This window comes from Taeniopygia guttata, chromosome 4A (genome assembly GCF_048771995.1).
Source record: "Taeniopygia guttata chromosome 4A, bTaeGut7.mat, whole genome shotgun sequence".
NCBI classification, from domain to species: Eukaryota; Metazoa; Chordata; class Aves; order Passeriformes; family Estrildidae; genus Taeniopygia; species Taeniopygia guttata.
Window position 1 is genome coordinate 5,605,932 of NC_133029.1, and position 27,731 is coordinate 5,633,662.

A 27,731-nucleotide genomic window follows, 5' to 3' on the forward strand; every position below is an offset into this window, starting at 1 on the left:
TTGGGCCCATTGTTTGTGCTGGGAAGGATGTGCCAGGCAGGAGGGGAACATCTGCCGAGGTGTCCATCAGGGAGATCCCAGGGGATGGGATGTTATCTGGGAATTTCATAATCATTCTTGTTCCTGCTTGATCAAACCAGGAAGATTTATTTATTTATATCTTCACTCATTCCTTAGGACAGGTTTTGATGGGACGATTTCAATTCAATTCCAAAAGTTGGGGGGAAAGAAAAAAAACCCCACGCCTGCCTATACATTTATTCAGGAAGATTTTGTTTTGCTGCTCTGAAAGTGAAAATTTCCTTGTCTTCTCACTTAACAGGGGCTCATATTTCCAAAAATATGCCAATCATAACAAAAGAAGTGGAAGGAGGGAAAGCAAAGGCTGCAGCCGAGATAAAACGCTGGGACCAACCTGTGCTGACGCTGTTTTCCTTTCTTAGCTCCATGGAAAAGGTATTTTTATGTTTTAGCCCAATGCAGATTTTTGTCTTTTTATTTTATTTGAAATCTGAATTTTCAGCAGGCAGGAAACTGTTTCTTTGACAGCTTTAATCAGAAATCAAAGATTTGCTCATGCAGGGAGATGGAATTTCAACTTCAAAGCTCCGGCACAAGAGGTGGATGCAGGTACCGGTGTGCTGCGATGCCGTGGAAATGGGAAGGGTGATGGGAGGCAGCACTGCCAGAGGAAATTAAAGGGGGACACAGCACTGGGGAATGTTCCCAGCAATGAGAAGGAGCCTTCAAAAGGCAGGTGCTTAATTATTGTACAAAACACGGCAGCAAACAGCGACTGGAGCCCAAAACCTCCTCGCTGTGCAGCCACGGTGCCCAGGCAGGGCTGGAGGCTGGGGAAGGGGGGATGTGCCGGCTCCCCCTTCTCCAGCTCCTTGGCAGAGCCAGGCTCGGAAACTTGGCTGCATCTAGCAGCCAGTGGCAGACATGTGGCAGGGGAATGGGGACAGCGGTGGCACCCACAGCCAGAGCCAGCTGTGGCCATGGAGCAGGGCTGGAGCTGGGGCTGCTTCTGGTGCTGGTGCTGGTGCTGGTGCTGGTGCTAGTTCTGGTGCTGGTGCTGGTGCTGATTCTGATGCTGGTGCTGGTGCTAGTTCTGGTGCTGGCATTGGTGCCAGACCTGATCTCAGTTCTGGTGCTGGTTCTGCTTTTGGTGTTGATTCTACTGCTGGTTCTGGTACTGATGCCAGTGCTGGTGCTCAGCTGGGACAGGCACAAATTCTCTTTTCCCCCTGGCATTTGTGTTTCTAAAATGAGTCCAAAGTAGCTCAGGATCACCCTGTGGGGTCCCTTTCCCGGGATATTTTTCCTGTTCCAGGTAGCTGGAGGCAGAAAAGGTGGAGTAGAGAACCCGTCCTTTCCCCATGGCCTCAGAGCACCCCAAGGGTGGGGAGGTGCCTGCAGTTCCCAGCGAGGAGTGGTGGGCAGCTCCCATGCCAGAGGCTGCTCTTCCCATTAGGAACTGGGTGGAACCTGGATGAATATTTCCCTGAGCTGGAGAAACAGTGGAAAACGGGGCCCCACATCCAGAGTGGCGACCAGGAGTCACCCTTGGAACCAGCCCTTCCCACATCGGCCCTGACCAGGAATTTCTTGATTGTGCATGGAAAAAAGGCTTTTGCTTGAATGATGTCCTGGGATTTGCTTTTCCAGGCTTGACTCACTCCCTGGAAGGAAAGTGGGGTGTCAGAATCCTGGGGATGGTCTGCAGGCTTTGGGAAGAAAGAAGTGTGATCCATCCATCCATCATCCATCCATCCATCCATCCATCCATCCATCCATCCATCCATCCATCCATCCATCCATCCATCCATCCATCCATCCATCCATCCATCCATCCATCCATCCATCCCTCCATCACCTGAGATCCCAGGTGCCCCAGAGCACACAGAGGGACCTCAGGGAAGCCCCTCAGATATTCCCCATGGATCTCCATGCCTGCCAATGCCCTGGAAGCAGCGGCTGGCCGGGAATGACGGGGCAGGAGCTGGGCTTTGCTGGGAGCTCCCGGCCCCTTGATGTCTGAACCTGCCGGTAATTAGCAGGAATTGGGTTGTAATTGCACCAGCGGCGGCAGAGCGGGAGTGACCTCAGCAGCCGCTAATTCCTGACACAGAAGGACAATCTGGGGGCACCTGGAGCGCAGTTCGGAGCTGCAGCCCTTTCCCAGCCGTGATTAATCCCCAGGAAATGTTCTGTGGTCGGGCTATTACCACTCCAATCTGGGGCTGAAAATGAATCAGAGCCGCGGATGACTGTGGGAAAATTGTCACCAAACTTGGATGGCTTTGCTCTGTTTCACCACAAAACTCTTAACGAAGCATTGAAATGGAGATGGATTCTCTGCCTGGCCCCGACATTAACCCTTAGTGGGCAATTCCACACTCCAGCGCTTGGCCGGGTGGAAATTCCTTCAATCCAGACGGAGAGACTGAGGGAGAGTTGGGGATGAGCGGGGTCTGCCTGCACAAACCCTGCAGTGGGTTCCTGAGCAGACAGCTTTGGGATCCTGGGACCTTCCGAGGTCTCCTCCATCCCCTCAGCTCCAAGCCTGCGGTGTCCGGGTGCCTGTTTGGGGACCATCCTGGCAAGGCCGGCAGTCAGGGGCTGTAATGAGATTCCTGGCACCGCCACAAAGTCCTTCTGCAGCCACAGGGGCCTCCCCCCGCTGCCCCTCGGGGCTCAAAGGGAGCTTTGTGAGGCACCAGGCAGAGCTTTCTTGGGGACAGGCAGCAGCCCGCAGGCACAGCCCCATCCATGGAGCCTCGGGAAGGGACATGAGGGATGGGGACATCCATGGGCTGTGGTGGGAGGAAGGACTTGGGATGGAGAGAGATGGGTTAATGACACATGGGGGTGTAGGAGGGAGCGGCTTCCCAATGCCAGAGGGAAGGGTTAGATGGGATATTGGGAAGGAATTCTGCCCTGTGAGGGTGGGGAGGCCTTGGAACTACCCCATGATCCCTGGAAGCATCCAAGGCCAAGCTGGACAGGGCTTGGGGCAACCTGAGCTAGTGGAAGATATCCTTGCCCGTGGCAGGGGGTGGAATGAGCTGAGCTTTAATGTCCCTTCCATCCCAAATGACCCTGGGATCCGACGATGATGAGACAGAGCGGATCTCAGCACTGGGCACGTGATGGGATCTGCATGGAGCTCATCCAACCTCTCTGTAAGCCCCCACACAGGCTGGAGCCATGGGAACAAACCTGTCCATGCTTTACCCCCCGGGCTCTTTGGCCCCTCAGCTGGGGCAGCAGCAGTGCCAGGCAGGGCTGCACACCCAGGACTGGGGAGAAGTGTCAGGGATGGCAGGATCAGCAGGAAGCCAGACTCCTGGAGCTGGGAAAGAGCTGCAGCCTGCTCAGGGAACCCAGTGCACTGCAGGAATTCAATTCTCTAATGGGTTTTTCATACATTTGTGCATATAAGAAAATGTTTGAGGCAGAAAGAGGCAGAAATGTGCGTGCACGGCTTCAGCTCTGAAATTCCATCTCCAAGCCAAGGTGTACATAGACATATTTTGAAGTGTTTTCATTTAAAAGAGTAAAAAAAGAGCTCTGGAAAAGGAGCAAATTCTTTGGCTAATAGGATCCACAGGGAAACTGCGAGAACTTAATAGCTCTGCAGGAAAATCTGCACAGCACCTTCCCAGAGAGGATCGTGGAGGCCACAGGGGAGAGGATGGGAGAGGAGGAGGGCAAGGAGAGGGATGAGGTCACAGAAGCTGTTTGGGCCTGAATATCATGGAGTGGATTGGGTTGGAAGTGATCTTAAATCCCATCCAGTCCCATTCCTGTCATGGGCAGGGAGATCTTCCACAATCCCAGGTTGCTCCAAGCTCTGTCCAGCCTGGCCTTGGACCTTTCCAGGCATGGGGCAGCCACAGCTTCTCTGGGAACCTGTGCCGGGGGGGGTCACAGGGTCCCCTGAGTGGCAGGCTGTGGTTCTGTCACCCTGTCCTGAGCACAGCAGAGCTCCAGGAGCCCTGGGAGGTTCCTGGCACCACCAGTCCTGGCTCATTAGGAATTTGCCTTGTGAAATTTGCCTCTGTACCCTTGGCACCTTGGCTAATGGGCTACAAACCCACCTGGGCAGTGGCAGAGCCCAGCCAGAGGAGGGGGAAGGGAAGAGGAGAAATGAAATGAAGTGGTTTGGATTTTTCAGAGAAGCAGAGATTTCTGTGAGTGGGAATGGGGCTGGAACGCTTTAGTAACCCAATCCAGTGCCAGGCCTTCTGCACGTGGGAAAAAGAGCCAGGAGTTTTGGAGACCTAAAGCCATCTCCTGTCTCAGCTCCTGGCACACCAAAAACCTGGAAAAGGCTTCCCGGAGCTCTGTGCTGCCCAATTTGTGTTTATGGTGCCTCCTTTGCACTTTGTGGTTTACATGGATTGCAATACACTGGATTTGAGGTGTGATCCCACTGCTGGTTGTGCTCCCCCTCTGCAGTCTCCTCTCTCTCTGTACACTCCTTTATATTTATGGACTGTGGGATCCTCACACTTGTGGTTTCTGTACCGCACACTCAGCTCAGTGAAATGTTATTTAAAACGTGCAGAGCAGCTCGGGGTGTGCTGACAGTACCCCAGGATTGGAGGGGAAGCGCTTTTCCAGGGCAAGAGTTGGTCCTAAAGGAGAGGGAAGAGGAGAGGGAAGAAGTGAGAGAAAAGGCAAGGGAAGGAGAGGGAGAGGAGAGGAGAGGAGAGGAGAGGAGAGGAGAGGAGAGGAGAGGAGAGGAGAGGAGAGGAGAGGAGAGGAGAGGAGAGGAGAGGAGAGGAGAGGAGAGGAGAGGAGAGGAGAGGAGAGGAGAGGAGAGGAGAGGAGAGGAGAGGAGAGGAGAGGAGAGGAGAGGAGAGGAGAGGAGAGGAGAGGAGAGGAGAGGAGAGGAGAGGAGAGGAGAGGAGAGGAGAGGAGAGGAGAGGAGAGGAGAGGAGAGGAGAGGAGAGGAGAGGAGAGGAGAGGAGAGGAGAGGAGAGGAGAGGAGAGGAGAGGAGAGGAGAGGAGAGGAGAGGAGAGGAGAGGAGAGGAGAGGAGAGGAGAGGAGAGGAGAGGAGAGGAGAGGAGAGGAGAGGAGAGGAGAGGAGAGGAGAGGAGAGGAGAGGGCCTAGCTTGCCACCCTCCACCTGAGCTTCACCTCATCCACATCCCCCTGGAAAGGGATGCCCTCTGCCCTGTCCCAGAGCACATCCACTGAAGATCCCAGCCCACATCACCACGGTGATTCCACAATCCCAGGATTCTAGGGCAGAGGCAGCAGCTGCGAGCTCTGGGGCTGGATGCAGTAGGACACAGAACCACCCCTTCCTTTATCCCAGCTAGGTTGTCACTGCTCTGTTTATTTGGTCATTTTTGGGAAGGGAAGAAGGGAGGGGGTCCAATTTTCAGCAGCCCATGACAGCATAATTAGGGAAATATAAATGAAAGAAAAACACACTCTAGAAATCCAGAGGCTTTCACATATTTTCCCTGTTATTCCATCGCCCTGGAAAAATAAAAGCTACTCAGCAGGAACATTTATTAGCAATTAGGAACTCAGGCACTGGGGACAATTGGGGTAATTAAAGCTTCCCACAGCCTCCTGTGCCACCCCCTGCTCCCTGTGCTGCCTCCATGGGACCGGACACTGCGGATCTGTGGGAGCTGAGGCACCAACAGCATCCAACAGGTCAGTGAGGCCAAAACCTCTGCATCATCCTCACCCTTTCCAGGTCAGATCATCAACAAATGAACAACATTCCCCTAAGGAAAAGAAAATAATGAAGAGGATCACGTCAAAAAGAGCAATAAAATCTTGTAGAAGAACAAGAAAATAGCTTGATTTTCTGCCTCTTCTCCATTCCCTGCCCATCCCAACATGGGAGCAGCTCCCTTGGAATGGAAGCTTTGTGCAGGTACAGGAGGCAGAATCTCCAAGCTGAGTTTAATCTCAAGTGCCAGGCTTGGGTTTATGTTAGAGTGAGGCTCAGGACTGGCTTTGCCATCGGGAGGCTGTGTGGCTGGAGCAGGCAGGGGTTGCCTGGAAGGAATTAAGGCTCAATTCCCACGGTGCTGTGAGGAGCAGGAACCTCCCTCACTGTCTCACCTGCCCAAAGAATAGGGGAAATACAGGAATAACTCAAGAAACGAAAGGAGATGGACTGGCCTAATATCCACTGCCTTCTCAGGCAGGAAAACTCACATTTTCTCTGGGATTTCTGGTCTTGCTGTCATTCTCCCAAACCCACAAAGATCCAGAAAACTCCCAGAGTCTGGATTTTGCTTTATACCAGTGATGCAAAGAGCTTTTAAAAAGCAACTTTTCACAGTGACTTTATTTCATTCCAGTATTGTAACAAAACCCACTTTGAGTGAGGAACTCACAAACAGGGAATGCTGACGCTCGTTCCATGACCAGTTCGGAATTTTCCTGCTGTGCCGATTCACTGGGCTATATTTATCTTCCTTTTTTTTTTTTTTTTTTTTTCCTCTTTTTGCAAAGGTTTTATTTTGGATGAAACTCTGTTTTCTGGGAAGCAAAAATATCATTATGATTTTCTTAATCCCTTGTAGCCAGGCTGATCCCAATGCCTGAATGCCAGGGATGTATTTGAGTGGCATCACAGAAGCAGTTTCCCTTTTCCTCCTGTTCTTTTCCACTCCAACACAATCCATTCCTGGAATTCTGAACCGGATTCAAAGTTCTGCCAATCTGCATCCAAGCAGGTGTCAACAATGAGTTCTTCCCATTGCAAAACTCTCCACATGAAATTCCCGAAGGATTTGGGACTTGACCTGTGCAAACCCAGGGACTGAGGGGAATGGGATGTGACTGTCCCAGATTTAAGCCCAGAATTCCATGGCAAAGGTGACTTCTGCAGCCAGAAATCTCTCATTTTGAGCACAAACTTCCAGATTTTTTTTATTTTCCCTGGTGGGAAGAAGGATTCTACTGATGGTTCCAATATTCCATTTCGGAATATGCATTTCTCAGTCACTTCCAATAATCAGGTCATGACTCCAGCACGGATCCAGTGGCCCTCAGGGACAAAAGGCCTCCCCCCAGGGCCAGTTTTGTCACCAATTCCAGATGATTAGTTCTGGAGAGAGAAAAATCAGATTAAAATCATTCCTTGGCCACCAGGACCAACTCCCTGGCACAGCAGGAAGGGGGGAATTGGGATCATGCTGCTCCTGGAAGCCTGGTGGGCTGGGATTTCCTGGGAGAAGGGGAAAAGCAGGCAGGCCATTGTGCCCAAAGGCTGCTCCTGTGTGGCTGCAGCTCCTCCAGCAGCAGGTTCCAGTCATTCCCAAAAGTTCCTTTGGCCACATCCACAGCCAGCACCTGCAGCATGGGGCAGAGCTGTTGGGTTCAGGGCAGGAAATCCCTGCCCTGATTTGGGAAGGGCTGTGCAGTGCCCTGAGCCCTCAGTGATGCTCCACGGCTGAAGGATGCCGGGATGGACGGCAGGAATCCCGGGATGGAAGGCAGGAATCCCGGCGTTCCAGGGGGGATTTGAGTAAGGCAGCCCTGAGCCTCTGCCCTAATGTGCTGTTAATCCATCCCCGGTGCATCCCCTCTGCCAGCTGATTCCCGGGGGTCCCAGCGTGCCTCCACCCCACAGACATCCGCTGGCAGCCTGTGGTTCCCCGGGATCCCCTGGGAATGCAGCAGGGACTGCAATAATCCCCCCCAGCATCCCCCCCCCCGGCCCCAGAGCCGCTGGCAGCCGGAGCGATCCGCACATTATGGGATTTATATGAAGTGCTGCTGAACAAGAAAGATTTGAGGGGGTTTAGCAGCTCCCTGGGACAGGGATGAGCTCAGAGCTTTGGCTCGCGCGCCAAGCGGGGCTGGGGCTTTAAAGTCACACACCAGGAGAGGCCTGAGGAGAGTGAAGGCTGCTCCTCCTGTCCCCTGGGATGTCCCCACGGCACAGCCAGGACCTGCAGCAGGACCGGGACTGTACGAGGCCATCCAATATTCCACAGGTGTCCTCAGAGCTTTGGCTCCTCCTCTGAGCTGGGCCAACGTTTGAAGTCACACACCAGGAAAGGCCTGAGGAGAGCAAAGGCGTCTCCTCCTGTCCCCTGGGGTGTCCCCACGGCACAGCCAGCACTCCTGAGGCACTGCCAGGACCCACAGCAGGGCTGGGACTGCACGAGACCCTCCAATGCGCCAGAAGTGTCCTCACGTGACAAAGCTGGTGGCAAATGATGCACTCGAGTGATGCTTTAAGGAGGGGACAGGGACAGAGAGAAACTTCTTGTGCAGTGCTGGAATGAGCAAAGGGCTCCTGAAGAGGAAAGAGGGTTTATCCAAACATCAGCCTTGACCCACTCCTGTCCCTTCCCTGCCCCCCCAGACAGGGCTTCATTCCCAGGCATCAGCTGGAATTTCCCTGGCTGTGTATTCTCCTTTTGCTGGAGCCTGACCTGGAGCTCAGCTCGGGGCAGCTGAAAAACCAACCCAGCCCTGCCTAAAAAAAGGAGCAGGAGCACCCAGAGAACCCCAAGTCAGTGATCAAGTCTCACCAGGAGGCTGGAATCGCATCCATCAGGAGTGAGGAGCTATGGGATTAACCCCCTTGGTGGCTCCTCACTCCCTTCAGACAGAAAAGCTTTTAATAGGTCAGCAGATAAAGAAGCAGCAGCACAAACATTCCTTATCTGCCCTGCCATGCCTGGGCTCTGGAATACAACTGATCCCTGCCATGTGCAGCCCCACTCCAAGGAGTTTATCTTCATTGGAGGCACAGTCATCCAGCGAGATTGGGATGTAATTACCTCCTGCAAACCCAACTGCAAATCTTCCCAGCCAGTCATTAGCTCCGAGACAGGCAGACAGGCAATTACAGATGAATAAATGACTGAGAAATGACTCCAGGAGCCTCTCAGCCCTGCTTCCACCTCCAGCTCACAATCCAAGGCGCAGCTCTGAGCTGTCCATCAGGCCCACATGTGCCTGGCACGAGCCTTTCCTGATCCCACTCCACTCCTCCTGGCCTTCCCAAGAGTCCCACAGGTTACCCCACACCTCCCTCCCTGTGATCCTGGCACGGGCAAACCCCCCCAGCTGCCTTTCCATAGGCTGGGATGGACCTGGATAACCTTGATGAGGCCCAGCCCAAGGCTCCAACACCTCCTGAGTATTTCACTCCTGGCTGAACTCCTCTTTCCCCTTTTCCCTTCCTCCCTTCTCTCCACAGGTTTTTAAGCCTCGGCTCTGAACGTGTGGAGTCTCCCAAGCAGGTGAGCCATAAAAAGCTGGAAAGGACTTTGCAGGGAGGCAGCAGCACCACGGGCTCATGGCTGGAGCAGGCAGCAAGCCAGGACACTCAGGATCACAGCCTGGCTCCAGCAGAAACTTCCTCAGTGGCCCTGGAAAAGGGGCAGAGTGGAGTCCCACAAGAGCTGGGTTCCCTTCACAGCGTTTCTGAAGGTCCCAACACCCAGAGGGGCACAGAAGGTCCCCCAGAGCTTTGGGAACAGCTCTCCCTCCACCAGGATCACCCACCTTCCTCTTCCTCTGTCCCCTGGGAGCCTGGAACAGCCGGGCAGCTTCCAAGCCTTTCCCAAGGAGGCCGGGTGAGTTGTGGTGGATGCATTTCCCAGCTCTGCTCTTTCTGAACAAACGGAACACTCCCCCCACAGATCCCCCTAAAAGCTTTTCATTAATTCCTCTCCAGTGGTGCCAGCATTCCCAGTTACCTGCTGGAGCATCCTGGGACTGCCAGCACCTCATCCCCACGCCTGCATTCCTGCTCCCCCCTCCTCCACCCCAGCAGCCGCTGGATATTTTATCGTGTGTGATTATTTACTTAACGAAACGCAGGTATTTGCAGCCAGGAGGGTTTTCCCCACCGGGAGGCTGGAATAACAGCACGGAACAGCATCAGGCCTTGGGAATACTCACAGCATCCTTAGCTGGGGAGATGGCCGTGCTGGCAGGAGGAGGAGCAGCTCAAGAGGTTGTTTGATTGTTTCCTGGTTGTGAAAAAACTCAGCTGGTTCCAGGGCGAGCAGAGGAGGAGGGAGATGCAGGGAAAGGGGTGGTGACCTGCTGGAGATGGGAGCGACACTTCTGGCACAGCTTTGGCCAGATGGAAGCCTGGATTCCTGGCAAGCCCGGGCTGTGGGTGGCCAGGTCTCCCCATCTCCCACGGGAGGTGTTTCCAGAGCCTCCTCCCAGCCCAAACAGCTCCAGCTCTCCTTTGTTGTCAGAATCTGTGGGTATTGGTGATTCTGAGATTGTAGAAAGTCTCTGTGTGTCAGCCCCGCTGCCAAAGCAGAAGCCATAATTTGTCTGTGCTGGTTTCAAGGTTGTTTATTCTGTTTATCTCTAACATGTTCTGCTGCCCTGCCGCAGCTCTGTCCTGCAGGGCAGCGTGTGGGGCTCTGCCCTCAGTGGGATGGTACAAACATTAAATACCAGAAACTACCTGTGCTGGATTTACAATAACGTGCCAATATCTGTCACCTACGTTGGACAGTGTGTCCCCAGCCTAAACCAACAGAAAAATGCCAACACCACAGTGAAACATGGAGGGCATGAAGAAGGAGAAAAAGGACAAGACACACCCAATTCCTCCATCTTGTCCCCTTTGGACCCCTCATCTAGAATCCTAAAATTTTACTTTTGCACCCATGCCACACTTAATTATTACTCATATCAAACAGAGCTTGTAATTCATCCTGTAAGATTGAAAACTCTTTTCCATGGACAGAGATCACAGACAGTGTCTCTGGGGGCTCTGTCCAGGGGGGTTCCTGACCCCAGCCAGGGTCCCAGACCTGCCAGGGCAGCCAGAGGGAAGCCCTGGATTCCCACACTTTGTGTCCTGCAGAAACCTCACCGTGCTTGGTACGCTCAGGGAAGGCTCCTTCTCTGTGACCCCACACCTACAACAAGGCAAATTCACCTGGCTCTGGGGTCCCAGCCTGGGCTGGGGCTCTGGGGGGGCTCACAGTGTCAGGGGGACCTCAGTGCTCTCCACAAGCACCTGGAAGGGGATTGTAGCAAGGTGGGGTCAATTGCTTCTGCCATGTCCCAGGTGAGAAAGGAAAACAGCCTCAAGTCACAGGGGGGAGATTCTGATTGGATCTTTGGAAAAATGTTTTCACTGGAAGAGTGGCCAGGCCTTGGAATAAATTGCCCAGGGAGGTGGTGGAGTCACTGTCTCTGGCAGTCACCAAGAGGTGTCTGGGGCCAGGTTTCAGGGGTGCTGGTTGTGGGGCTGGGCTGGTGGTTGGACTTGGTGATGCTGAGGGTCTCTTGCAGCTTTGATGATTCTGGGATTCTGCAGGATGCCAGGCAGCCAGGAGCCTTCCTGTGCTCCCGAGAGTCCCTTCCCAGCCTTGGCAGTGCCTGTGACTGTCACGGGCCTCTCCACAGGGAGATCACAACCAGATTTGGGGACATGTGTCCCAGCTGATGCCAGGCCCGAGGAACCCCTGTAAACCCTCTCTCCAAGCAGGGAGCATCTCTCCCAGCTCCTATCCCAGATCCCAGAGATCTGGGATCTGGGCCTATGGGATGCTGACGAGCAGACTTTGGGAGTTTCGAGCATGGTTTGAGTTGCTTTTCTTTTTCTGGACCACACAAACCCTCCCTGAGGCATCATTCCTAGAAAAGTCACAGCACTGCAGGATTTATGGGCTGAGGAAAGAGCTGGAATTCCGTTCTCTGTCCTTGGGCTCCTGCTCAGGAGCTTCAGCAGTGCCAATGCTCCCCTGGGAAGTCTCTCCATTGCCACCAGCTGCTGGTGGCATCACCTTCCAGCCAGGCACACAGAGCCCCTTTCAGGCCACTCAGCTGTGAGCTGGGACACAAAACTCGGGTGAGAGGCTCATCCTCCAGACCTGGCCCAGGAAACGAGCTGGGACCCTGCTCTCTTTCACAGGAGGTGAGGGAGACCTCTGTTCCCTGGAGCCTGGCACAGGAGGATGGATTTTAGCTCCTTTAGGGAGCTCCCCACCTTCTTCCAGCCCTTGGTGCTGGATGCCAGCCCTTTCCCATCCCTGCACAACTTCCTTCCCTGTGCAGCACCTGGAACGTGGCTGCTGCACCCTTGGGCAAGGCAGGAATATGGAAATGTCAGCGTTATTTGCAAGGCAATACTGTTTGGAGGCACGGAGGTCACTCAGCATTAACCTGCTGTGACGCTGCTTAATCTTCCCAAGAGGTTGGAATCAAAGGGAAAACACAGCAAGCTCATTCCCAGGAGTGTGTCCTGCACTCGGGTTCACAACCAGAGCAATGTGGGCTGTGTTTGGACTCAGCTGGGTTAGGAAAGGCCTTTGCAGAGGTTTGTTTATTTAGAGGTCAATGCAGCAAGTGGGAGGGAGCTGCCAGCCAGTGCAGGGGACAGCAGCTCCTGTGCTGGCCCTGCTGCCTTACCTGGCACAGCACTGCTCCAGGAGAGCACCCAGAAGTGCAGGTGAGGGCTTTTTGCTGGATCATCTTCCACTGAATAAACAGCTGGAAGATCCTGGAGCGTTCTCCTCTATTGCTCTCTATATTCTATGACTGAAAAATCCAGGTGTGGTCCTCGTCCTTTAAAGTCACCCTCATCCTTTAAAGCCACCCTTGCTGTGGTTCTCAGCAGGGTGAGGCTGAGGTGTTTTCAGGGCTGCTCACTCCAGCCTTACTCCTCTGGGATTCCCCCGTGCTGACTCTCATCTGGTGAAATGGCAATTTTTGTTTGGCTCTGTCAGGATATGCTTGCAATTCTTTTTTCCAGTTCAACATCTTTAGTGTGTTCTCTAGACCCAGGCTGAAGCACAAAAGACTTTGAAGGCATTTTAAGGCAGCCCTCAAGCTCCTCAAGAAAATTGAGGAGCTGGAGGGCTCTGGAAATTTTTAGGACTTTCTTGCTAATTGTTTGTCAGTGGGACAATTTCTCAGCGATGCTGTCACTGACTGTGGGCACAAGGGGGACAGGTCCCTGAGCCAAGTCACAAAGTCACTGCAGAAACAGCTGTCATGGATTTAGAAGTTGCCATCCACTGCTGAGCTGGGATTACAGCTGGGAATTCTCTCCATCAGCTTCAGGGCAATGTTAGCAAGGTCCATGTCTGAGTTAGCATGGAGTGTTTATGGAGCATAATCAGGGACTCCAGAATGGTTTGGGTCAGAAGAGACATTAAATCCCATCCAGTCCATCCCCTGCCATGGGCAGAGTCACCTTCTGTTATCCCAGGTTTCTCCAAGCCCTGTGCAACCTGATCTTGGACATATCCAGGAATGGGAAGTCCACAACTTGTCCTTGAAGGAAGATGAAAGCCAAGCATGGGACCAATTCCATGGGCAGAGCTGGAGGCATCCAAGCTGTGGTCACAGTCCTGCTCCAGAGGTCAAGGCCCCTCTTCTCCATTCCCAGGCTACCAATTCCTGCTGTCCTTGCACTTTGCTTCTGCTTCTCTTCCCTCAGAAGCTGTCGAGGCATCAAACTCTTGTCCAGGAGTTTTTTACAGAGTTTTTTTTCTTCCCATATCTGACCTGCACAACCACAGCCATGCTGCGAGGCAAATTGTCTTTCCTCTGTCCCTTTCCGTGGAATATGGCAAATAAAAGCTTAGGAATTACTGTAGAGGCAAGAAAAATCCTTCATTTGCATGGCTGTGTGCCTGCAAATCCAGGCCCAATTCCCCATCTCCCAAAGGAATCCGTGCCAAGAGCAATCGGATGTGGGGCACGACCTTTGTCAGCACTTCTGACACCCTTTGTTGGTCACCTCCATAAGCTCCTGCCTGGTCTTTAATTCACAAAGGGAAAGGATCTGATCCCATCCTTCATAAACACCAGGAGGATTCCACTGGCTGATGTGATTCCAAGGGAGCCTGAGCAGGGAGAGGGACTCTGCGAGACAAAGCTCTTGGTTAAACAATGTCGATGGCTCAAATATTTGCCAACACTTGCGAACACAAATATTTACGCCGGCAGCAGGAGCCAAGGCAGATTTTTCCTTCCAGATGTATTAAATGTTTCCTTGAGTGTGCAGAACTGGGAAAGGGCTCTTCCATCACTCGCCGGCTCATTTTCCAGGCCACTGGATGCGCTCACTTATTTGGCAAATCTTGCTGTTAACGGGTTTTTCTCAGCTATTTTCTGGACTTTCCTGCTTTCCCTCACAATTCTGGGCAGGGAGGGAGAACAAATGTACTTTTTAAACTCCAGCAACCCAACCATTGTCACCCATTGTCATGTCTCACTGCGGAAGAGGATGATCTGGGGTACTCTGTGTCTCATGTGGGAAGGGAGGATGTGGAGCAGGGTAAAACATCCAAGGAAGTGCCTTGTAAAGACACCAAGGTTGATGCGTGCTGGATGCAGCATTCCTTGGCACACTCCAGAGGCTGGAGTGACACCTGAACCTGGGGGCGGACTGCTGCCACCTAAACTGCCCCATTCCCAGAGAAATGCTCAGACTGGATAAATTACATTCTTTTGGAGGCGCCTTCCCTGGTGGAGAAGGACCAGCAGCTCTACTGCTGCTCCTGTCACTGCCCAGTGTTCCTGGGAATGCCTCTGATGCCAGGATACTGCAAGAGAGAGATCTGATCTTGCTCAGACATCCACATTCCCCTTATATTCCAGGATATTGTGCTTACAACAAATGGGAGGTTTGTTCCCAGCCCCAAACACTGGCAAGGACAAAGGGGAAGCAGCAGTTCCCGCCCAGGGAATTGTGGTGGAGTCAGCAGCAGGAAGAAAACTTCAGATCCAAGGGGATGAAGGGAGGCAAACTTCAGTCCAGGAGCAGGGATTTGAATTTCAGGGATGTGCTACAAGTCCATTAGAAGAGAAAATATACATCAGTTCAAGGCCTGGTGTGGTGCAATTCCATGGATAATTATGAAGGGGAAATATTGTGAATGAATAAAACTCCAAATCCCTTTCCAAGCTGCTTGGCTCCTATAAAGTGAAGAAAAGCTCACACATGGTTTTGGTGTGGGTAATAGGGGGCAGATGAGGTTGGCCTTCCTCTGCCAAGGCATAGCAAATCAAATGGAGCCCCTAGGGATGAAGTTGTTCATCCCACTGGTTGGTATCCTGCCTCTGGAATTAATGGACCCAGAAATTTTCTGGAAAAAGGTCCTTTAACACACAAGGAATGGGAAAAACCCTGTGTGAAATTGTGTGGAAAAGTGGGTGACATTGGACAGGAGCTTTGTGTTGCTGCATGTCCGTCCCACTGTCCCAGTAACAGCTCCAGTGGGCAGAGTGGGAAGGGGCTGCAGGATGGCAGGAGACACAGAAACACGTTCCAGGGACACAGCCAAGCCAGAAAATGGGGACGGGCTGCTCTGGCCCAGGGAAAGGTGAAGAGAACTTTGTGGATGCTGAGGATTAGATGTGGGGAGGGTGTGTCGAGGGACAGGAATGCAGGACTGGGGACAGCTGGGAGAAGCTTCCCTAACATCTTCCCACTCCTTGGCTGGCTCTGTCTGGCACTCCCAGCCCTTTGCTTAACGACATAATCCAGCTTGGCACTTGGATTCCCACCCCCAGATCTGCAGGGGAAAGCGCAGCCTGACCTGCACTGCCAGCGGGGATCATCCTGGGAGTCAGGACTCCTTCCTGTGTGACAGGGTGACAGGAGCTGGGTACTCCCTCCTGCCCTGCTCCTCCACACCCTGCAATTAATTAACCCTTGTCGTGCCTGACTGAGAATCGGGAGGGAAAGAAAGCAGGGAACAGATGATCCCAGGGTAAATCACTGGGACAACTGTCTGGTTCACTGCCTGGGAAAGGCGAGGGAGGAACGGACACATGGCACTGGCCTTCGGACTGTGACGCTCTCTGGAACCATCCCAGCAGGGCTCATGGGGTCATAGAGCCATGGAATCTCCTGGCAAGGAGACCACCAGGATCAACCAGTCCAACTGCTGGCCCTGCCCAGACACCCCAGCAATCCCACACTGTGCATCCCTGGGAGTGTTGTCCAAATGCTCCTGGAGCTCTGGCAGTGCTGGGGCTATGACCATTCCCTGGGGAGCCTGGTCAATGCCAAACACCCTTTGGAGGAAGAACTTTTCCTAAAATCCAACCTGAACCTGCCCTCACACAGCTCCAGGTGTTCCCTTGCATCTACCCCATGGCACTTCAGGAGCAGCTTCCCTTGGTCTCAGCCATGGGGAATGTTCTCAGGGTGTGGATGATCCTCCTCCCGCTCCGTGGATGAACCCGAGCTGTGTTTCCTGGAGAGTGGCCCCTCTCCAACCCCGGGGAGGAAATTAGGGTCTCTGCACTCTGTTCCTTCCTCATTTGGCAACACAAAATGGAGATGTTGGGAGGAAACAATCCAGAGAAATGTTTCACATCAGTGAGACACACTCCAAAGTATTTTTGGCAATGTGGTGTGGGAATTTGGCTTGGACAGTTGCTCAGAAGCTCTAAACTCCCATAGATGCTGCAAAAAGTGGCACCTCCATCTCTTGTGTCTGGAGTGGTTTGCGTCCTAAATGAGGGAACCATAAGAGGCTGATAATGGAAATAATGGTGGTCTGAGGGATTTTCTTTGGGGAAAAATCCTTCTGAGTCCCTAACAATGGTGAGCACTGGGAGCCGTGGATGTTGTCCATGGGTTTGTTGGCACAGCAGCAGTTTTCCTGTGCTTCCTGGAAAGCCGTGGCTGTTTCACACCCAGAAGGGCTCCAGCGATCCTTGTGCTATCCCAGTTTGTTGAAGTGTCTGAGGAGACGCCTCTTGTCGTGCCTGGTGCTGCCTTTGGAGCACTGGGAGCAGCAACTTCAGCATCCTCTGGGGACTGGGATTTCAGAGGAAGACAACAGCCAAAAGGAGACAAGCTCAGGCCCCACAGCACAACTTCAGGGTCTATAAATGAGCATCTCTATTGTTTGCTCCTGGATTTTGGAATTCAAGCCTATGGATCCTGCTCCTTTTCTGACCCAGAGCAGTGATAAAGAAAGCATTATTCCCACCAAAAGCGTCAGGCCTTGTGGGTTTTATTTAATTAGGAAAAGGGAATAAACACCATATGCAGTTCCCGATCAAGATACACCTTTAACTCTGAAAACTCAGGATTTCTGGCAGGATTCCTCTTTTTTTTTCTAGAAAAACAAACAAGAAATGCTGTTTTCTGGCCAAAAAGCCTGAGCTGTTAATTTCTTCCCTCTCTTTGTTTTCCCCTCTTTCTTTTTTTTTTTTTTTTCTTCTGGCACTAGTTTGGAGCAGCTCAGTGAGGAGGACACGCTGGATAAACATGGCACCAGCGGGGTGTTTGGAATGCTCCTCACTCCGGACCTGCTCCCTATGGAGAGGAGGAGGCTGGAGGGGTGGAGGAATCCGGGTCATGGAGCAGAGGGCAGGGAGAAGACAGCTCCTCTGTTCTCCTGGCGTGTCCAAAGCTTCTCAGCTGAGGAGAGCAACTGGGGTGTGCTGGGCCTTTTATTTTGTGTTCCCAACTTCCCCTTTCATCCCATGTGTCAAACAGCTTGGAAGCTTTGATTCCGGAGGCCAAGGAATTTGAACTGCAGGCCCAAATCCCTCAAGCATCTTCTGAGATATAAAATCCTGAAGGAAAGTTCAGGGGTGCCTTGAGTTGGCGCCCTGGGGGTGCAAGTGAGGAGAGCCTGGAGGGTGGAATCGTTCTCAGTCATTCCTGGGTGGATAAGATGAGAAGTGGGGAGTATTCCCAGGGAATACAGGCACCATTTCAGTCTGAACTCACACAGAATGCTTGGATTCTGTGCTTGGCCACAGAGGGAAAAGCATCCTGGGAAGGGATGAGAATCCAACAGGAATATGCGTGGATGGCCCTGCTGTGGGGACTGGAGCGGGATCATGCCAGAGGGTGAGGCCATTCCCTGGAAGCCTGTTCAGTGTCCCACCACCCACTGGGGGAAGAACCCTTCCCTAAAATCCAACCTTACCCTTCCCTGCCACTGATCCAGGTGTTCCTTGGGTCCTGTTCCTGGTCACAGAGAACAGAGAGGGTGCTGCCCCTCAGAAGGAGGGCAGATCCACAGCTGCACTCGTGGCTGGCACAGGACAAGCCCTGTGCAAAGAAGAGCTACTGCAGGTGTGATGACAGCAGCAGCCAGGTGCTAAAAACATGACCCAGCAGCAGCCAGGTGCTAAAAACATGACCCAGCAGTGCCAGCACTTCCCTTTGGAACGATCACGATCATCTATTGGGGTGTTTGTTGGTGCTCCTTTCCTCAGGGACCTGGTGCCTCACCCCTCGTGCTGATGGATGGATTCAGGAGGTGGCTGCCCTTTTGGATTGTGGCAGTGGCCAGGAAAAGGCAGAGGGCAGCTGTCCCAGCCCTGGCATGCCAAGTGTTATCCAATAATCCCTCATTGCACTCCTGCTTCCCTCGGCTCTCAACATTTGCCTCTCTCCCTTGAACCAAGTGCTACCTTGCGGCCAGCAGTGGATTTTTACTTAACCCTGCTGGCACCTGAGAGGCAAATGCCACCGAGGGAGGAGTGGGAATTCATTTGGCATGTGAGGAAAAGGCAGGAGCGCTTGAAAGAATCAGGAACAGCATTTTTACACCTCTCTGTGATGCGAGTTACACACACACGTGCGAGCGTGCAGGAAACAGGAGCGTGCACAGACCTGTGTGTGCACAGAGCAGGGAGGGGCAACTTGGTACAAAAGGCAAAGGTGTAGAATTTGAGGGTTGCCATGGCTACAGGTCAGATGCCTTTGTTCTCGAATCCTGGTGCAGCTTAGGGAGATGAGATGCGCCAGCCTCGGAGCAGGAGCAGCGAGGATGGGGTTTTAATTGTTTTTTAGATGTGAAGGCAAATAGCTGTACACTTATGTAGGTTTGAAAGAAAAGGCAGCAAATGAAGGCAATCTCCAGATGCAGGTGGAATTGAAGGCACGGCGAGTCTGGGAGGTTGGGAAGCTGAGTGGCATCAAGGGAACTGTCCCTGTCGTATCGTCATGGTCACAGACAGCCCCTCTGTGGAGCCACAAAGCCACTTGTGTGCCGTGACTCTGTGCTGACACCGACCCTCACGCCCAGCCCTGGGTGGGAGTGGGCACCATGTGCAGGTGGGAGGCCACGTCTGTGCTCCTGCCTTTGGTTTTCCCTTTGAAATCTCCTGTCCAGCTCTCTGTGGTCCCAGCCTATTTGATTCTGAGCTGGAAAGGGGATTTCAAACCAGGATCCATATGGGGCCCGTCAGTTGCGACTGGATTCATTTTAAAGTCCTTGTTAAGTCCAACAAAAAGCCAAAGATTAGAGCTGATATGTTGGCTTTCATCCAGATGCTGATCCTTGAAAGGCTGCCTTGAGACCGCCAGGCGACTCTTTCATTCCCCCTTTTCCTTCTTGCTCTTCTTCTTCCCTTCTAATTGCTTCCCAAATTTGGGTTTATTGCCATGGGTTTGAAGCCAGGTAATCAGAACCAGGATTGTTTTTCTCTCCCCCATCTCTTTCTGGTACCCATCAGATTCTGGCTCTCTGTTGGTTCAGAAAGTCCACGTTAATTCCTTGACCACCAACGTCAAAGGCTTGGCAGGGCTGGAGCCCTTTGGGACAACGCTCCAAGCCAGCCTGCAGCATTCCTGGCAGCCAGAGAACCACGGTGAGAAGAAAAGCAACGTGGCCCTTGTCTGTCAGGAATGTTCTGGCTTTCCCCTCAACCCAGGGCTGCAGCTTCCCCTTCCTTTGTCCCTGAGGGGCATTGTCCTGGTCGTGCCACAGCAGATGGGGACATCTGTGAGGGGAAGGGCTGGCACTGAGTGCTGAGCTCCACCCAGAACACGGAGCTGAGGTCACACCCAGGTGATCCGGACAAGGGCAGCAGGAATTCCCATGGTCATTCCCATTGTCCCCGGCGGCCCAGCTGCACTCCACTGCTGGAGAGCTCTCCTCCAAGCCCAGCTCCTCCCTGCTTGGCACATCCCAGCACAGAGTTTTCTCTCTGGGAACAGATAGCTCTGGACAGCCAGGATTGTGAGGGAAGCAGGAGAGGCCAGGAAAGAGAACAGAGCTCTGTTAAAGGCTGAGTGCAATCAGGGAAGGAGCGAGGGTGCAGATAAGAGGAAACTGAAGGGATATTGGTGCTACTTGGTGCCAGAAAGCAGAAAACTGAGCAGAAGCAGAGCTGGGATGGAGCTGGGAACATGTTAAATTCCAAGACTTCATGGTGGGGACACCCAGCAGAGGCTCCTGCTTTGTTTCTCGGTTGTGCATCATTGGTAACAGCCCATGTGGAGATTGTGTCATCCTGGCTGGTCCGTGTTCCCTGTGCAGGGACAGACCTGGAGCTCTGCAGGAGGGGCCTGAGCTGCTGGAAGCATGAAGATGGCAGGAAAGGAGAGAGAGCCGGCAGAGCTTAGAGCTGTTGGAGCAGGATCCTACAGCTGGAAGCAGAGGAGGGATTCAGGCTGCGCTGGAGATGCTGCAGCAGAGTGAGTGTTGCACCCTGGGCACCTCATAAAGGGTAAAAATGCGCCTCAGAGCTGAATACAGCCCTGCAAGGTGAAGCCCAGCCAGACTGGCCCAGGGAATTTCTCCTGGCTCTGGCATGGGAAAGGCCATCCCCAATGCATCCCCAAGGCAGCTGCACCCACGGGATGTGTTGGAAGTGTTTGGAAGAGCCCCTGCCAGGGGCTGTGTGCAGCCAGGGGCTTTAAACAGCCATCCCCTCTTGGAGTGTCCATACATTCATTTAAAGGATGTGCAGACACAGAGGAAATAAAAACTAGCACATCCTGTCTAGGCAGTCCCAATGAGCCAGGAGGCCGAGAGATCCCAATCCGTGCCACGCCACGTCCTGCACATCCAGAGCAGGCACAGAGGTGTGCAATGTGTGTGTGAGAGGCTCCTGAACCAGCAACAGCTTGAAAAGCCATTCAGGGAAGCATTTACAGGAGTTCAGGGTGGGAATGGGCCTGTTCTGTCTTTGGTTTCACGGCTGCTTTAACTCCAGGCTGTCTGTCCTGGGGGTCCCTAGCACTGAGTGACCCTTCGGACAAGGACACGTCACAGATTGGTGCCATGGGGCACTGGGAGCCATCTGAGAGGCACAGCTGGAGTGGAGGGGGAGGTGGCACAGCCAGGAGCATGCCAGGGTTGGAAGACAGGTTATTCCTGCAACTTGTTCCACTCACCCCTGTCCTCTTGCCTCGGTCACAAACCAGACCCCAGGAAAAAGCCCATCCAGTTTCCTTCTCCAGACAAACCATGCAGGTTAGTGCTGGAAGATGTTTCTTATTTCTGAAAACACCCTCTGGAGCATTTTCCTTTAAAAGCTTTAGTTTATCCATGAGGAAACTGCTGTTGGAAGTGGCCATTATCCACAGCATGTCCCATTTCAACATAAGGCGAACTTTGGCTTTGTTGAGCGAGGGGGAAAGCACAAAGTGGGAGTGTTTGGTCTGGAGCCTGTCGAACAGCTCAGCTTTGCTCAGGGCTGGCCCCCAGCATCCCTTTTCCTGCTCCAGGATAATGGGAGCTCAGAGGCCAGCGCAGAGACAGGGAATCAGCACGCTGGGAAACCAGCGGGATGTGCGCGAACCGCCTTGGACAAAATCCACGCCAAGCACAGCCCCGGCCGTAACACAACCGAGAGCAGCGGAGCGCTGAAGTCTGAGGAATAACATTTCATTTCTCTCCCATTCCCCCATTGCTTTTTCCACTCCTGGTCGTACCAGGACACACCTGGGCTCCAGCCACCACATCCAAGGACCACAGAGCCCGTGGTCTCACCGCAGCGCTAAACCAGGGCTCTGGCTTTGCTGAGGCCAGGCTTTGGCTTGCCCGGGTTATTTTAAGTTAAATTCAGCCTTTTCTCCTGGCTGTGGAACTGTGACTTTACCAGGAGCTCCGAAACTGGCTCAGCTCATCCCAGCTCAGGGAAACACCCCTGAGCCTGGACCAAGGTTCTCTCATTCCCAACTCCCCCAGTCCTGAGATTAGGCAGAGACTCAAACAAATGAAGGCAGTTGCTGGAGAGGACAGGAAGCAATTACAGACCACCCTGGAAAGGCAGGACAGGCAGCAGCTTGTGTGGCTGCTGCTGTTTAAACAACAACCACCCCCAGGCCGGCAAGGGCAGGAACATCTCAGAGGAACAATGCTGGAGCGAGGTGCAAGGAGTCCAGAAAGGAGGATTAACACAGAATGCTCCGGCACAAGGGCTCTGAGCTCCTGCTGCGGGGTCAGGAGGGTCCTGCTGGCAGGAGGAGGACAAACAGGATGGGCTGGTGATTCCAAAGGGAGTCAGGAGCTCCTGGTACCCCGCCAGCGGGGGACCCACGCAGGTCAGGGCCTGCAGGATGCCTTTTCCATCTGCAGGGCCATTCTGCAGCAGGAGTTTTGTCTTTGCCATGGAGGGGGAAGCAGGGGGGAGGCATTTCCAAGCTGTTTTCTCCAGGATATCCCAGCTCTGCCTGACAGCTGGTTCCCATTGGGCTCCTGACCAAAGGCAGTCTCCAGCAAGGGTGGGAGTGGGCGGGAGGGGGGAAGGGACCTCCTAATGATGAGGATGAAGAAGAGGAAGGATGAAAGGCCCTGAAATGCGGAGGGTGGAACTGAAGCAGGAGGACACTCGGAGGGAGGGGCTGCAGAGGCTTTGAAGCTCCTCGCTATGGGGAGCCTCCTTTAAACCCTACACCAGATTGGAACAAGGTGGGGGAGGAGGGGCTGGCTCTCTTTTCCCTCTGAAATATTCCGAGAGGTTGGGACCCCTACTCGGGATGGGCTGTTTCTGTCCATTAAACTCTTTAAATGCTTGTCCACCTCCCATGGCCTCCCGTCCTTCCGCTCCTTGTGGCCATGGGCTGGGGATGGGAGGTTCCCAAGGATGATGAAAGGATTTAGGGCATAGGGTAGAGGTGACAGGGGCTGGTGTCAGTCACAGCCCTGTGCCAGTGAGTGCTCAAGTGGAGGAGGAGGGGAAAGGGGCTGGTTATGCCCCAGGACACAGCATTGGATGGGGAGTTTCCCTCCTCTGCTGGGAATTTCAACAGGGAAGTCAAAGGGAGGATGGCTGGTGCTGCCTGACTTCCCCTTGCTGCCTGCCAGGAAGGAAAACAGCTGGAAAGGGAGTTTTGGGATCGGTGCCACTGCTCCCGCAGTCCCTGCTCTCGAGGGGATGGAGGAGCTGCCTCATGGAGGGGGTGGAGGAATCAGCTGCCTCATGGAAAGCTCCTTCCCTCCCTCTGCTCCTCCACCCAGGCCCATCTCTTTTATCACAGAATATGTGATAAAAGAGTCCCTTCCTGAGCTGGAAGGGACTCACAAGGCTCAACCAATCCAGCTCCTGATGTCCAGCTCTCCTCATCTGTAAGGATGCTGGGAGGACGTTTCCTCTTTCTTCCCCAACCAAACCTCTCCCTGGAAAACTACAGCAGGTTATTAAATCACATCCAGCTGAATTCAGAGCATCACAAAATATAAAGGCAGCAAAAAAACAAAGGTACAGGGAGACAAAGGGATTGTCTGCCTTTGGAGAGCTCTGCAGCATGGATGAGATTATCCCACTGGAGCTGAGCTACCTCATCCTCACCTCATAAGGAATATGCTCCAAAGAAATGGATGAAATCCAAACAAGCCTTGCTCTTCCCATTGGAATCAGCAGTTCTGGATGAACCCTGTGGATGAACCTGGCAGCTCTGTGACTCTTCAGAGCTGTGCCCCTGGGAGCTGGAACTAGAGCAGGGCACCTTCATGCCTTGTCCCTCCTCAACTGTAAAAATCCAGAGGAAAAAATACTCGGTGGCTGCATTGTTCCTCCCAAGGTTGTCAGGAAATCAGTGGGAAGAGGCACAGAGGGGACACAGCACAAACAATGGGAGGAGAAAGTCCTCAATAACCCTGGGCTGGTGTGTGGGGACTGCTCCTGACAGGAGGGTTGGAGGGGCAGGGGGGTGCTTTGGGCAGTTCCCGTGTCCCAGGTGTCCCTGTGCCCCTGCACTGGGTGTGCAGGGATTCCCAGTGACCCAGCTGCCCCCTGCAGCAGGAACCTGGAGCCAAAGGACACTCAGAGGTGTTTTTAGCTGGTCCCTCCCTGCCATCATCCAGAGGTGAGGCAGGTGAAGGTGCAGCTCTGACAGGAGATGGTCCAGGCTCCTGGCATCTCCCAGATTTGGGACCCATCATTCCATGGCACTTAAGTGAAAGCAGTGGAAGCAAGCAGGGAAGGGCAGTATTCCCAGTTCCTACATCTTTTCTCTCCCTGCCTTCCTTCCCCCCGTTTTATGTTGGAGCTGGACTCCCTTCCATGTGCCTGTCCTAGGGAGAAGCATCCTGCTCCAGGTGTTTGCTGGAACAGGCAGGAGAAATGGGACAGGGATGGTTTTGATGGATGCCTTCCCTTCCTCCATCCCTGAACAGCAGCATGAGATGGATGGATGGATGGATGGATGGATGGATGGATGGATGGATGGATGGATGGATGGATGGAGGGATGGATGATGGATGGATGGATGGATGGATGGATGGATGGATGGATGGATGGATGGAGGGATGGATGGATGGATGGATGGATGATGGATGGATGGAGGGATGGATGGATGGATGGATGGATGGATGGATGGATGATGGATAGATGGATGGATGGATGGATGGATGGATGGATGGATGGATGGATGATGGATGGATGGATGGATGGATGGATGGATGGATGGATGATGGATAGAGGGATGAATGGATGGATGGATGGATGGATGATGGATGGAGGGATGGATGGATGGATGGATGGATGGATGGATGGATGGATGGATGGATGGATGATGGATGGAAGGATGGATGGATGGATGGATGGATGGATGGATGGATGGATGGAGGGATGGATGGATACACATGTCCTTCCAGCATTAAGCCCCAGTTATCCAGGACCCTACTCCTAGACATTGTCCCATTCTTTTCCCACGGGAAAAAGTGCAGAACTGGCTTTATGAGTCCTCAGGAACAGAGTTTCAGTAAATTAAGCTCAAATTAATAAATGCAGTTGGAAAATAAATCATCTTTAAGTTTCTCCAATGGGCCCAAAGGGAGCAGTGACCACTGGCACCTGGATACCCATCCAGGAATCTGGGGGAGAGGAGGATGATCACTGGCAGGGCAGAGCAGCAGGAGGTTCTGGAGAGGTTTGGATCCTCCCTCTCCCCTTCCCGCCTCCCCATTTCAGTTTGGAGTTGAAATGGGACCTGCAGGTGGCTGTGCCCTGTGACCAATTGGGAAATGGAACTCAATTTTAAGTTAATTAAAACTGCCCTCTGTGTGTTAATCTTCTTGTCAGGTTTTAATTAAGTGCTGATAAAGACTCAGCATGAGGAGGGATTCCTGCTCCCACCTCCTGTGACCCAGGGAGCCTGGAGGGGCTGTTGGAGTCATGTTGGGGTGACCCCAGGTCCCAGCTGGCACTATTACCCTTTCAAAAAAAGGGTGGAATTTGACCATTTTCTTCTCTTTCTCCCTCAGTCTCCAGCAGATTCCCTCCCAGCTGTCCTCCCAGGATGGGTCATGCTCCCAGCAATGACTGATTTACTGTTCATGAGCCAGAAAATTCCAGATAAATGTCAGCTCAGGGTAATCACCATTCCTGGCTGCATGGCCAGACTGGGTTGGGAACATCAGGAGTGGGATTAGGGCTCTCCATGAACTCCTCCATCCCTGTGGATGTATTCTCTCTTTCTGCAGGAGGTGGGGTAGGAGGAGAAACCATGCAGAAGGACTCTCAAGATGCCCAGGTCAGTGAAATCCCAGAATCCCAAAATCACTGAGGTTGGAAATGCCCTCCAAGGTCATTCACTCTAACCTGTGCCTGATCCCCACCTTGTCACCAGCCCAGAGCACTGAGTGCCACGTCCCGGCATTCCTTGGACACCTCCAGGGATGGGGACTCCAAACCTCCCCAGGTAGCCCCTGCCAAAGCCTGGCCAGCCTTTCCATGGAGAAATTCTGCCCTTCCTGATTCCCATCAGCCCCTGAAGTGAAGGATCTTTACTCTCCTCGCTATTTCAGGAGAACAGGTTGGGTCTCAGCATTTCCCACCACGCAGGTGCCTCTCCCATCCCCTTTTCCAATTGAATTTTGCAGCCATTATCCTGACCACTGACCATCGAGTGATACAACTTGCCAAATAACTCCTTGCTATAAATTCCTGTATATATTTCCATGGTGGCATTGACATTTCCCTCTGGAATGACAAAGAAAGGATCTTTTCCCAGTAAAAGCCATTCCGTTCCACCTCTGCTGAGCCCATTTTTGGCTGTTTTTTAGGCAGCAGATTTCCCATTCCACACTGGAGTCCCACATAAGCCCTTCCTTGTATTTTTAAGATCCCCAGCCAAAATTAAGACATTTCCCATTTTAACTTCCAGCACCTTGTAATGCCTTTAAACCATTACAGATATTCCTTGGAATATCTCAGGGCCAGCCCCAGAGCACAAATGGAATTAAAAGTCACTCGTGTGCAGAGCCTGAGCCAGGAATTGCTGGGTCAAAGTGTTCTTTGTCCCTCAGGTTTTTGGGATCAGCACAGGTCCAGCACCTGCACTTAGGATCAGGGAGTTATGGAGTGACACTGCTTTTAAAATAACTCGTGACTGTTCCCAGCTTGGGGTGTCCCTGCTGGGGATTCCTGCGCCTGCTCCCCAGGATTAGGCAGGGGGGATCTCTGGAATTGTCTTTCCATTGTGCTCCAGTTCCAGCTTCCAGCATCCGACTCTCCCAGTCCTGAGCAGGACTTGTCAATCTCCCAGAGTTTGTTTTGGAGCTAATGGATTTCGGAAGGTTCCCATCAATCTGTCCTGCTCCTCAGCACTCCAGGGAATGCTCTTGGCTCTGCTGGCCAGCACAGCTCTGAGAGGTGGTTTCTCCATCCCAGTCACCAAGATTTATTTTGTACAGGCATTTTCATATGCTGAGGAAGAAAAAGGAGGAAAAGCCACCTGGAATCAATTGTCAGCACAATGGAAGTTGGCATGGCCAGGCTGGGGAGCGAGGGGGGACAGTGGGTTATTTCCCACAAATTGCTCTGGGGACAAGCACAGCTAGCAGGGACTTAGTGCCAAATTGGATGAATAGGGGGGACTGGAAAAAAAATTAAGGGGGGAAAAAAATCCCTGGAAAAGTCAAAACCTTTCGTCGTAGTATTTTCTGCAGTAAATTTGTTTTTGTTTTGAAGGGACACTGAGAAATCTACTGGGGCCTGAGCGGAGGTTTAAAGAGGCAACCCAAGCTCTCCTCAGGGCTGGATGTGGAGCTCGGGCTCATGGACATGATTCCTTCCCCCCTTATCCCTCTTGGCTGCAAATCCAGGACAAAGCCTGTGGTGGGGAGCCCATCCCTGGCTCCATGGGGGGGATGTGGTGGAGCTGCCCCACCGCCATTCCCTGCTCCCAGTCCAGCCATATTTCCCTCCCTCCTGCCCTTGCCCACTGTGTTTATTCCCACAATAAACTTCTCCAGGAGTGACTCTGGCTCTCCTTGCATTTGTTTGGAAGCCCTGTCCCCACTCCTGGCTTATCTCTGGGCGCAGTGATAACAACAACCACCAACCCTCTTTGCTTACAGCACCGCCTCCTTTCAATGTTTCCATAATCTAAATCTCCTCTTCCTTCCTCTGGAGAAGCTCCTGGGCTGGGAATGGCCAGGGTCATGTCTGCACTTGGATTCACCTTCTGCAGCTCCCATGGAACCAAAGGAAATACCTGATGCCAAGTTTCTGGTAGATTCCCACCCATACACAGTGGATGTGGAATAAAGAATTCCTCCATCCTTTGTCTGAAGTAACTTTT

General features: G+C 52.9%; 1 long non-coding RNA gene across 3 annotated transcripts; it reads left to right on the forward strand.

Annotated features, from left to right (window-relative positions):
* Window positions 1–321: 321 nt before the first annotated feature.
* LOC140684135 (uncharacterized) lies at window positions 322–27,382 on the forward strand. 3 transcript variants are annotated; one of them, XR_012055882.1, is made up of 4 exons: window positions 354–456; window positions 9,204–9,246; window positions 25,630–25,679; window positions 27,119–27,382. It is a non-coding gene; the product is annotated as an uncharacterized lncRNA (long non-coding RNA). The 3 variants fall into 3 exon arrangements; XR_012055884.1 differs by lacking the exon at window positions 9,204–9,246 and having other exon boundaries at window positions 322–456; XR_012055883.1 differs by lacking the exons at window positions 354–456; window positions 9,204–9,246 and adding an exon at window positions 19,957–20,393.
* Window positions 27,383–27,731: the final 349 nt, after the last annotated feature.